The 11473-nt window shown below is 32.3% G+C and overlaps 1 long non-coding RNA gene across 1 annotated transcript; it reads left to right on the top strand.

The window, feature by feature from the left end:
- Nucleotides 1-7393: 7393 nt before the first annotated feature.
- On the top strand, nucleotides 7394-9143 carry LOC138855778 (uncharacterized). The gene is made up of 3 exons (XR_011394851.1): nucleotides 7394-7542; nucleotides 8041-8396; nucleotides 8468-9143. It is a non-coding gene; the product is annotated as an uncharacterized lncRNA (long non-coding RNA).
- The last annotated feature ends 2330 nt before the right edge of the window (nucleotides 9144-11473 follow it).

Below are 11473 nucleotides of genomic sequence, written 5' to 3'. Positions count from 1 at the left end.
TATTTACATTTGATATTCAAGCAACCAAATTGATATTCGAAATTCGCAAGTTGATATAACCCCTTAATAGCCCTTGGCGCCATATAAGTCCGGTCCGGTTAAGTCAATCCACCTATCAAAATCTCATTGATCTTTTAACATTTTCGCATTGAAAACCCCCTTTTATTTGCAATTCAAAACAAAAAACTCCCAACCAACAACAATCTAATTGATTTTTTTTGCTATGTATTTTATAAATATGTTAAGAATTTAACCTGATGTTAAGAGATATCACGGCCCCATTATAAACACTTTGAATGCAAACAACGCATTTATGGTAGTTTTACAGAGTCGGGCTCTCCTTAATGTGAGTACAGAGCGATATAATTCACTAAACGTTTTACGGATTAAAATACCAATGAGTTATACAGTTTTCTTTCACATCATACTACGAGATGTAATAAATAAAATCCATTTTGGCTCTACTAAATAATTTCAAACTTTTCTTTGTGTAAAATACATCGTTTTCTTCTTTATTAAATATTTCTTAATTAATTTTTAATAATGATTGTTTTAATTCAATGAGCATTCTGTGCTGCAACAAGGTTACCCACATTCAGTTTTAGCACCTTAGCTAAGTTTCCGGTTTGCTTTGTACACTGCTTAGCCGACCAAAATCCGGTCTCTGTGCAAATTATTTCTGAGATATTGTAATGAAATTGACAAGTAGGTGACGCCAGAGAATGTTAATGAATGAAGAAGGCGCAAATGTTAGCTGTGCAAAAATGTAAACCATTAAAAGGGAACATCGAAAATGCGCAAATTCGAAAGTTCAATTACACCACATCAAAAGGGTACCTTCCCCTCATGATAATCGAATTCAACAGACTACACCACTCGAAGCAGGAACCAAGTAAATTGTCACCACCTTATAAAGGAACGTCTAATATATGTATGCGCAGATGTTCTTTGGCATGCGTGTTAGGGAAAATTAGAATAACAAAAAGAAATAATAGATTTTGAAGAACATTTATATAATGAGGAAAAACTGAAAATTAAATTAAAATAAATTTAATACAAAAGGTTTATAAAACTTAAAAATTGAATAAAACTACAACTGTGTTAGGAAGTGAACTCAGGCAAATATTTGATGTGAATTTGCAAAAACGAGCTGTGCTAAACAAGCAGCACCACAGACAATAATTAAGGAGTGATGTTTAATCGGTAATCAATTTGTCTGTGAATATTCCTGAAATTACCTTTCCCCCATTCGCATATCTAAATATATTTGCATATATGTACACATATGTACATATGTATGTATGTCCCTCAATATGCCTTTTGTAAAAAAACAAACATTCGCGCAAGTGACAAAAAAACGTCATCGCCATCATCGACCAATAAGATTCAAGCAAGCTCGCGCTATATTTTTTAAATATAATATATTTCATATTACAACGCCAACAAATTCATTCATAAGGAACGGGCGTATGCTACAAAACGAAGTGCGATCGATTATAACTGCAGTACGCTCTATTTTCTGTGCGCCTGGTCAACCAAATTTGGTTTTCATATGGAATTCCTACCGCAAATGCACGAAAATGAAGTTAAATAAAAATGATTGAATTTGAATTTGAATGTCTTCAGTAAAATTGAAGAATCAACAAAATTTCAATTATACAATTTGTATCACTGAAAATCCTACCATCCCCCTCGCATTTGTATGCGCCCACAAGCTGCTTCCTCACAACATTTGCCAAAAATCAGAAATTGAAGAATTTGTCTGATGTTCCCTTCAGAAAGGAGAATTGGCAACATGGCCTATTAGCGAGTTAAAATAATATTTAAATATATTTCATATAATTCATTACATATGACATAATTTATAAAATGCCATTTATATGAAATCCTTTATTACTTCTATATACTCTAAGCACACTCCATATAGTACTTTTATATGTTTACTTATAATCATTATTTCATAGTTTTTCGATTTAGCCCATTTTATCTAAATACGACGCTATGGAAATGCAGCCCAATCGGTAGTCGTAGTGTTTCAAAAGAGCATAAGTCGATTTTCAATAGCAAAACACGACAAAAAGTGCAAACGTGACAACATAGCCGACCGACATTGTCGCAAAATTCTTTCAACATTCTTTGCCTTTTAATAGCATTTTCCCCGTTTCGATCATTGCGTGGTGTATTTCTAAAGTTTCGAAGTGATTGTGAAAATCTCAAATTAGTACTTTTTCAGATTTGCGACTTCTCTATTTTCTAAAAAAAAGGTTCTCTGGTGAAAACTGAAGAACTTGTGTAATTTATTTGTTATACAGCGTATACCACTTTGATAAGAAGTGCTCTAGTTGTAGAAGAATTGGAGAGTAAAATATAATATTTGATAAATGGTATGCAAATGCTGCGACTACACTAACAAACAAATTACAACAACAATGCTAAACAACTAAGCGCAAACAACCTCAACTTTTGTACCATTCCTGCTGCGGGCAAATGAAGTATTGTAATTAAAAAGCATACAAAATTTGGGGGAAAAAATTTAAAAAAGTCAACGCATGATAACGGCACAAAAGTAAATATGTATGTGTGTATAACTTAGTCAGCCATTTGGCGTAAAGGTAATTCAATCAATTATTTGTGTAATTTGCGATTTTTTTGGTTTTGACAATTTATTAATGTGTTCATTGTTTTCCGTAGCAATAATTGCCAAGAGTTGCGCGTTTATGTTCTATCTAAAGAAACAGCGAATTAGCACACAATTACAAGCGTGAAGCAGAGAATAAATTACATGTGCACACATGCATACATACATATAGAGAATGTCGATTTTTTACTAAAGCACATTGTGATGCTGTGTTTATTTGTGTTTTACAGAATTTTTGCACTTGATGATTCGGCAATTGCTTGAATGTAATTTCTTTGATGAATAGTCAGCATCATATTTCAAGTTTTTCTTGCCGCAATGGCACTGGCTCACACATTGGCAGTCGTCTGTCATTCGAAATAGCGCTTTCAACGCCCATTTGACATAATCACAAGCTGAAAATTAAGCAAATTAATTAATTGCTTAACTCATACACATAAAGTGCATATGTATATATGTATATTTCGAATATGTGTTTGTCTATTTAAGTAATGATTACTTTTGCAAAAAGTTAATTAAGCTTCAAAGTCATTTCATTTTCCATTTATCAGCTCTTTTATTGCGATCCATTTAAATATTTTTTTTTTTTGTTTTTAATTACATAAATAAAGTATTTAAGTACATACTTCAGTACGTAACTGCAAGCCCAGCACAGATTCTTGCTTTGACAAACATCAGTCACTGTCTTCTATTAAAGAAAACCCGCTCTACAGCGACATATTCAGACTGCGACGGTTTTATTTTTTGCTTTGGTTCCAAGCCGCTTTCGAAGAGCTTTTATCAGTTCGGAAAAACTTCTATTTGCTTCGTATTATTATGCCAGAAAATGTCAATGAATATTCTCTGATTATGCTTTATAGGCAAGACCTTCGGTTAATAGGTAGCACAGCTCTCCGAATTGGTGTTATGAGTTGAATGAATCTTCTTTTCTCTTCTTTTCTCATCTGAAGTTATTAAATTCCGAAATAATTAAATGCTCTCGTTTTTTTTCGTCATATTCATTTCACTTTGTTTTTCTCACTTGGAGGGGAATATGTGATTTGGTCGATATATTTACAATAAGTAAGGAAGGACTAAGTTCTTGTATAACCATACATTTTATACTCTCGAAATTTGAGAAGAGAATACTTTAAGGTGTGGCACAACTTTATATAAAAAATGCTTCGAAAGAAGTCAACATTCATTATTCGATAAAATGGTGAACGGATTACAATCGTGTTTGGTATCTTATTAATTAACATATATTATATTATAGGTCGTAGACTCACTTTGTTTCAATACTATATTTTGCTTGCTCAAAATATTTATATTATCTGGACTGATTGCATTAACCTTTGTCATAACTAAAGTATACTCAAGAACATGTATGTATGCAATTTTGTGAAGAAAATTTACACACTGACCGACATATTGGACACAAAGTCTGCTAGAATAAGGAAAATCATTATAGGTAATATAAGGGGTTGGGGTTGGGGTAATTCGTTGACAAATTTTACACATTAAACTATAGTATATACAATATAAGACGTTCAGTTAATTTTGCTAAAATATCTTACATATAGACTGTTATATGTGGCATAAGCCCAAGCGGATGTTTGAAATTCTTATATTAGATACATGGGAGCTAGCGGTAATATTGACCCGATTTTAATAATTTTTCGCATTACGACATATAATTACCAGTAAAAAATGCTCTTTGAGTTTCATTTAAATATCTCCAGATATTAATCAATATAAAAGGTGCAGAGTCAGCCGGATGAGATTCGCTCTGAATTTTATTAAGGTAACTCACATATTGTATTGTATACTTATATTATTCCTCTTATAGGCTAAGGGATTGATCAAATTCGAACCGATTTGAAAAGGCAGGCATACCATTATCATGAAAATATTTTCTCCAAGTTTCAATAATATATTTTAGAGATTGACTGATATTTTCGGTAAAAAGTTGGCCATACACACTGGGCCCCACATATTCGGTATGTGTGGACTTAAACAGTTATAGTCCGATTTTGCAAATTTTTAGTCATGAGTATTGACGCGATCTATTCATTGTAACTTTATTTGTGTACTGAAAGTGAATGAATCAGATAAAATTTATAATTGTGTGTGAGTAAGCGTAGTTACTATCCAATTTCACCCATTTTCAGACGGCCTGATGAAGTGCAAGTTTGGTTTATATAGCTTTAGAGCTTTGTGAAATATATTATATATTAAACCTATTAGGGGGAGGTGAATACGTTTACCGCATGAAAATTCATCGAATTAAGTTTATCGATTTGATATTGACTAACACTTTTAGCTTCCTTCAGTTTCAGTAATTCATTTGATCACTGATTCACTAAATAATTTCAACATAAGAATAATATGGCTTTTTTTCAAATATTTTTAGCACATTATTAATTTCATTAGAGGACTTATGATATTTGAGTTGCCAAGATTTGACTAAGAAAGCTTCACTTTCATATTGCTCTAATAAACTTCTGAGCTTTTTTCGTGCTCCTAATCGATACTCCTAAGCGATTCGGACTAAAAATCGACAGCATAGTATTTTTAATTTAGAAGCCACTGCCAAAAGTAGTCCATTATACTCACTCCAATGTCAAATATGTAGTATGAATCATAAGATTCGTTTAATGCAAAGAAACGCGTATAATACGTTATATCACTATCAAATAGCTACAAGCATCCAAATGTTAATATATGGTAGCAGTAACCAGTACCATATACAGACATATGTACATACAATGCATTGCGACAAAAAAGCTAGCTCGTTAAACTTTACATACTTAGTAGTCGCATCTTCGCAATAGAAAATGGCGAATTGCTCAAAGCGACTTATTACAACCCCGCCTGGGAAAATAATTAATGTTTAGTTCTAAAAGACATAACTTTTTTCCCAGCAGGTATTAATTTGCGACAAATGGCGGTGATAAATTTACTATTTTCAAATTTTAACTAAAGGGTGCCAAACATCCCATATTAAAGTCAAGCCTTTACACTTCATTTTCTCACAACTGATTTAAAAGAAACCGGCAATAATCGTCATATTAGTTTCTCCTTTCTCCTTTGCTCTTTTAGAATAAATATGCATTTAAAAGCAATTACCAAGTTATCGCATTAAATTACTTGCCCGAGAGCACGATGATATCTCATTATGGGGGTATAAACTTTCTCTCTGTTCTATCTCTATTTAATTTAGCCCAATTTTCAGTTTGATTTGACACTTCCCAAGTTTTCACGAATTGACCACAACTAAGGTGTTAAATATTCCTTTGCTATTGCTAAGTATTTATATATATGTAGCCCTCGAGACTATTAGACACATTTCTCCCTTCGATGGGTAAGATATGCGTCAAGCGATCGATTTCTTTCCAAACTCAAACAAAGTGAAGGCATAACACTACATTTATACACAACAAATTTTTGTGTACCCTGTATAATTTTCGTGAAGCAACAACTCTTTAGGTAGACTGCATTATCTAAGAACATTGACTGCTAAAAATTCGAGGTCACGCGTAATCAAAAACCAATACCACGCAATAAAAAAAGAACGAATAAACCACAAACCACCACCCGAACCAGCGCCACTTTAACGAAGATATACAGACATACCAGCGGTCGTCGTGCAGCAAATTATTTGAGGCGCGCCGCGTATTCTCACAGTCGTAGATGCCCGTACATAGTACCAAAATATTTACATTGAAATGCAATAGCAACGACAACGAAATACAGTAAAAATAACCAAAGTGGAACTAACAATTCGTTTCCATTAGATCCCATATTTATACTGTGGAAACATATTACATTGTTGTTTGTAAAACCTAACACTAATCGAGATATGTAGATATACTTGTGGGCTTACATGCGTATATGATGAAACGAATTGAGGTACATGTACTCCTCTGCGGAGATTGGTGTGGAAGATGGACAAAATTCGATAACTGCCATGCCCACAAAATTTCCGTTAAGGGGTATGCTAGACTAGAGACCTAAATTTCGGGAATTTTTGGAGCTCGATAGAATAAATTTTAGGCATTTTTTTACAATTATTTATACCAGAATTTTACAAAAAAATTTCATAAAAAAATTCTATTTTAAAATGTCAATTATTGGGACAAGTTTAGAAACTAAAATTTTCAAATTCAAAATTCAGCAAATTTTTAACTTATCCGAATTTTTAAAAAATTATTTAATGTAAAAATTCTGATTTTATATCGCTTTTCGTCATAAAAAGATGTATTAGGAAAAGCAAAAATATAGATGCCATACAAATTAATCAATCAATCAATATTAAGTTCTTGTATGAAGATTTTTTCATTTAAAGAGATATCTTCACGAAATTCGGCATGGATTATTGTCTAAGGCAACGCTACAAACTCCAAAGAGACTGTTCACATCAGATCACTATTTCATATAGCTGCCATTCAAACTAACCAATCAAAATCAAGAAAAAGGTCTTCATAAAAGAAATGTCTTAGAAAACGAATTTGAGAAGAGAGTAAAATAAACAAATTTTTTACTATAACTAAAGATTTTTCCGGTCGCTCCAAAATAGAGTAAAAAGTATTTACTGTAGTTAGTAATAGTTAGTTGTGTGTAGTAGTAGACTAAAATTTGCAGCTGGAAATGAAACTTGACTTCAAGGTCTAATCAAAAATTCTATTCATTCGTAAGCGTAGCTACCAGAGTATGTTTGTCTCTGTATGTATGTCTGTAAGAGCGCCACCGCAATCGCCACCGCAAATAAATAAATAGTAACCAGCAGTCACTTCATCAATGCCACCAGCTTGTGGCAAATTGCAGTGTTCTTCAACTTGACGCGCTAACGAAATAGGCAATAATTATAGATATATGTGCGTATGTGTGTGTACGTAAGAAGTTGCAGTATTTAGCCACAAAAGGTGATTGTACAATTATGCAACTACACAAATGTACATACATATATATATGTATTCAAATTTATTAAATGTCTAACGCGCCAAGTTTGGAGCGAGTTTCGCTGTCAAAAGTTTGTATTTTGAGAATTTTTGTCTGTGGCCGTGACCGAAGTAGCAGTCGCTCCATTACAATTGCCTTCTTTATTGACGGATTAAACGGCAAAATGCAGCATATGGTCATTGCAGGTGTTAATTGAAAGGTGTCAAAAATAGCCGGGAGCTCTTTTAAGTCAGCACAAAATGGAAGATTTATTATTTAATTGAGTACATTTGTCATTGCGATGATAATTTATTAAATTTATATTTTCGGTACATCAGAAACATATCACTCAAATTTGTATAAAAAAAAAAATAATAACAAACTTGTATAGCCCTGCTAGCATGCAATTTTGTTGTATTCATATACATATGTATACATTTGAATAGTAGAGCCTTGTGACCATTTTGCCTTTCTTCTGTTAGATCACACTTGTGAATCTCACAAAACGGTGGCCATCAGCTTTCCGGTCCATGGGACAGTCTTCGACTTCTTCGGAGCATGTTCGCCGATAGAAGTACACGGTTTCGAATATACCATGGTCTTTGGTGTATACCAAAGGATTCATGTTTCGTCGACGTCCACGAAACGATGCAGAAAATCTTTCGGATTACGCTTAAACAGAGACAAAGTGGGCTGTGAAGTGGTTTAATGGTTGCGTTTGTTACGCGGAGTGAGCAAACCAAGAATGATGGCAAACAGGTTTGAGCCATCCAAATACCGGTGACGTCATTGGCTATAGAAGGCGGAGCGACAATATAGAAAAATTGTCAAATAGCTTGTTAGTTGACGTAAACGGTATTACGTTGGTGCAATTTTATTCTTTGTAATTTCTAAACACATTTGTTATAGACTAAACCGAAAAAATTAACGGTAGAAGCGGAGTGATATCTATTCTTATTATTCTTGGAGTAAACGTGAAACCCAGCGCGCTGACAGCTTTCTCAAGCCCAATATTTTGCAGCATATGAGCCAAGTGACCTCTTGAAATGCTTATAATCTCAGCCATTTCTAGAACGTGGTATTTTGAGAATTTTTGACATTTTGACGGTCGCCATTGATGAAGAAACGTCAGCGCATACTGTATCCAAGCGCTCTTTGATTTCACTGCGCGATTTTTAGAAACTAGAATCCCATCAATAACGCTATTTTGCCATTTTACAAAAATCAGCGAACACGACCTCTTTCACACTCGGTCAAAACAAAACTACGAATTCGATTCGGCGGAAATTTTGACAGTAATCTTCTACAAGAATTTACTACATGCCAGAAAACTTCTCTTGCGATAGTGGAGCTATTGGATGATGGCTATGTCATTCTTGTCCCACCCTCGTATATACATATAAAAATTAAATTATTAATATAAATTTCGAGTTAAAATTTTTTTTGGACAAGAAAAAATTAATTTTGCTTTAAACTCTTTGCATTTATATAAAAATTACCGAATGTGATGGTATTTGATTCAAAATTTATTTTAACGCTTAAGTAAAGCATGTTTTCGTTTAAGGCTTTTCTTAAAACTCCAATAGTCACCACAAATTTTTTTGTTAAGTTGATAACTTTTAATTGGCTAGAAAGAGGACTCTCTACAGCTTTTAGAAAACTTATCAAACATTTTTTACGAAATAAAAATTTTACCTCGAAAATTTTCTTTAAAACTAAGAACTGGATATAACAGTTTGTAAAACTTGTGAATATTAAAGTGAAAACATGGTCAATATCATATTTTTAGACATCTACGGATTAGGTTTAAATGCTGTTGATTTATATCAAATATGTACATACATAGATAACGGGTGCAATAGGGTGGGTCAAAAGCAACTCGCTTGGTACTCTAAAAAATAAGTTCTTAGAGCAATGATTGCCTACAAAACTATGAGTTTTCCTATTTATAATGATTTTTTTTATAGAGTTTTAAAATTTATAAAAATTTCCTTTAAAATAATTAAATTTCTACCGTTAAAATTTGTTAATTAAAAGCTGTTAGATTTACGAATAAATCGTAAACGATCTTTTTGTAGAGCATTCAATTTCCTACAGAATCAATGACACAAGTAGTTGGAAGCGTGATTTGAATTTTTCTATCTGATAATAAGAAAAGAATACAATTTACCATTAAAATTGAGAGCTCATACTTGCAAAAACTTTCCTAGAGGTGTCTAAGAACCAAATATCTTATATTTTAGAAAACATACTTACCTTATTTCGCTAAGTTATCGCACTTATTGATCTACTTGTATAGACATCGTATAAAGTCAACCGGAAGGTTGAGTATCATAAATTCCGCATGAACCGATTTCAGCCATTTTTTTGTGTCTTTATTTTAAATTATTAAACAAAGCAAATAATTGTAATTATTGAAACAAATTTAAGTATTTGACTTTAAGAAAAGAAAAATTTAATATGATATATAATATAATATTTTTATATTGATTAATATTTTATACACACAAGAACTTTTTAAAATTTGGTCATGTTAAATAAATATTATTTATCAAGTATTTTTATTTTAAAATATCTTTACATACTTCAAATAGGCCGGAAATCGAACTGAAAATACTACTGCAATCAACTAACATTTTTTTTAATGTTTCTTATTTCTGGCTAACAAAAAAAAAATAGCTGCGGTGCGCAAAGTGCACTTTTCATTAACCAATATCTCAGAAAGGCCACCACTTCCGTTGCAAGGTTTTAATTACCTTCATTACTCATGTACTGTGTGCCAACAACAACATTGTACTATGGGCATTTATGAACATATTAACATTACAGACATACGCGTAACATTTTGTATGCGTACATACATACATATTTACGTTTGTGTGTCTGTATAAAACAAAAGGCCTATTTAAATGTTCATTACTGACCACCAGCTAACAAACATTTATCGATACTAAATTATGTAGGAATGACAAAGGCATGTACATACATTAGCACATATTGACATACATACATATAAGTATACTTATGTATTTATTTATGTTTGCATAAGACCCATTTAACACCCGCTTATTCGCCACTTTATGTTCAATCGCTTCATTTACTCGCTATAATTGTAATGTTGGAGCGATCGCAAACGGAAAATTTGAAATCAATTATAAACGGTTGGAGAAAATATGTATACATTAGGGTGGAGCGAAAAAAAATTTAACTCGAAAATTTACTTTAAAACTCAGTGCGCCGCCTCTGGATGTTAAAAAAAATATTTTTTTTTTGTCCAAAATTTTTCTTTTTTTATAATCTACAAATTTTACCCTGAGGCTAAGCAAAAAAAAAAAAAAATTTTTCGATCCACCCTAGTATACATATACATAAGTATTATACTATACAATTATATTACTACTAAGATATTCTCGTATACGTTCTCTGTTATTTTTGAAAGGTTGAAGGCCCTTTGACCCCTGTCCGTCTGTCTAACTATTCAGTCAGTTTTTGAAATATCGATGTCTTTTTATCTCCAAGAAGCTGTTTAAATGTCGAAACCGCCGATATCAGACTACCATAAAATTATACCCTTATATGGAAAACATTTTTATTTGACAAGATATCTTCCAGAAATTCGGCATGGATTTTTGTCTAAGGCAACGGTACAATCTCTGAACAAATGTACAGGTCACACCACTATAGCATATAGCTACCATACAAACTGATCGAAAAAAAGCAAATTCTCGTGTGGAAAACCTACTTAATTATAATATAATATATATACCCAGCTTCGGTGCAATCGAAATTAATGTTTTTTCTTGTTTTTGCATTTTTTCAGTGAAGAATGCCCATTATAAGATCAAGAATCAAAATAATATAAAAATGATAAAGTGAAAATGAGACATACGTTTTGGTTTTAAAAACATTGGAATG

This window comes from Bactrocera oleae, chromosome 2 (assembly GCF_042242935.1).
Source record: "Bactrocera oleae isolate idBacOlea1 chromosome 2, idBacOlea1, whole genome shotgun sequence".
Taxonomy (NCBI): domain Eukaryota; kingdom Metazoa; phylum Arthropoda; class Insecta; order Diptera; family Tephritidae; genus Bactrocera; species Bactrocera oleae.
The sequence above is the reverse complement of the archived record's forward strand: the minus strand, read 5'-3'. Positions and strand labels throughout refer to the sequence as shown.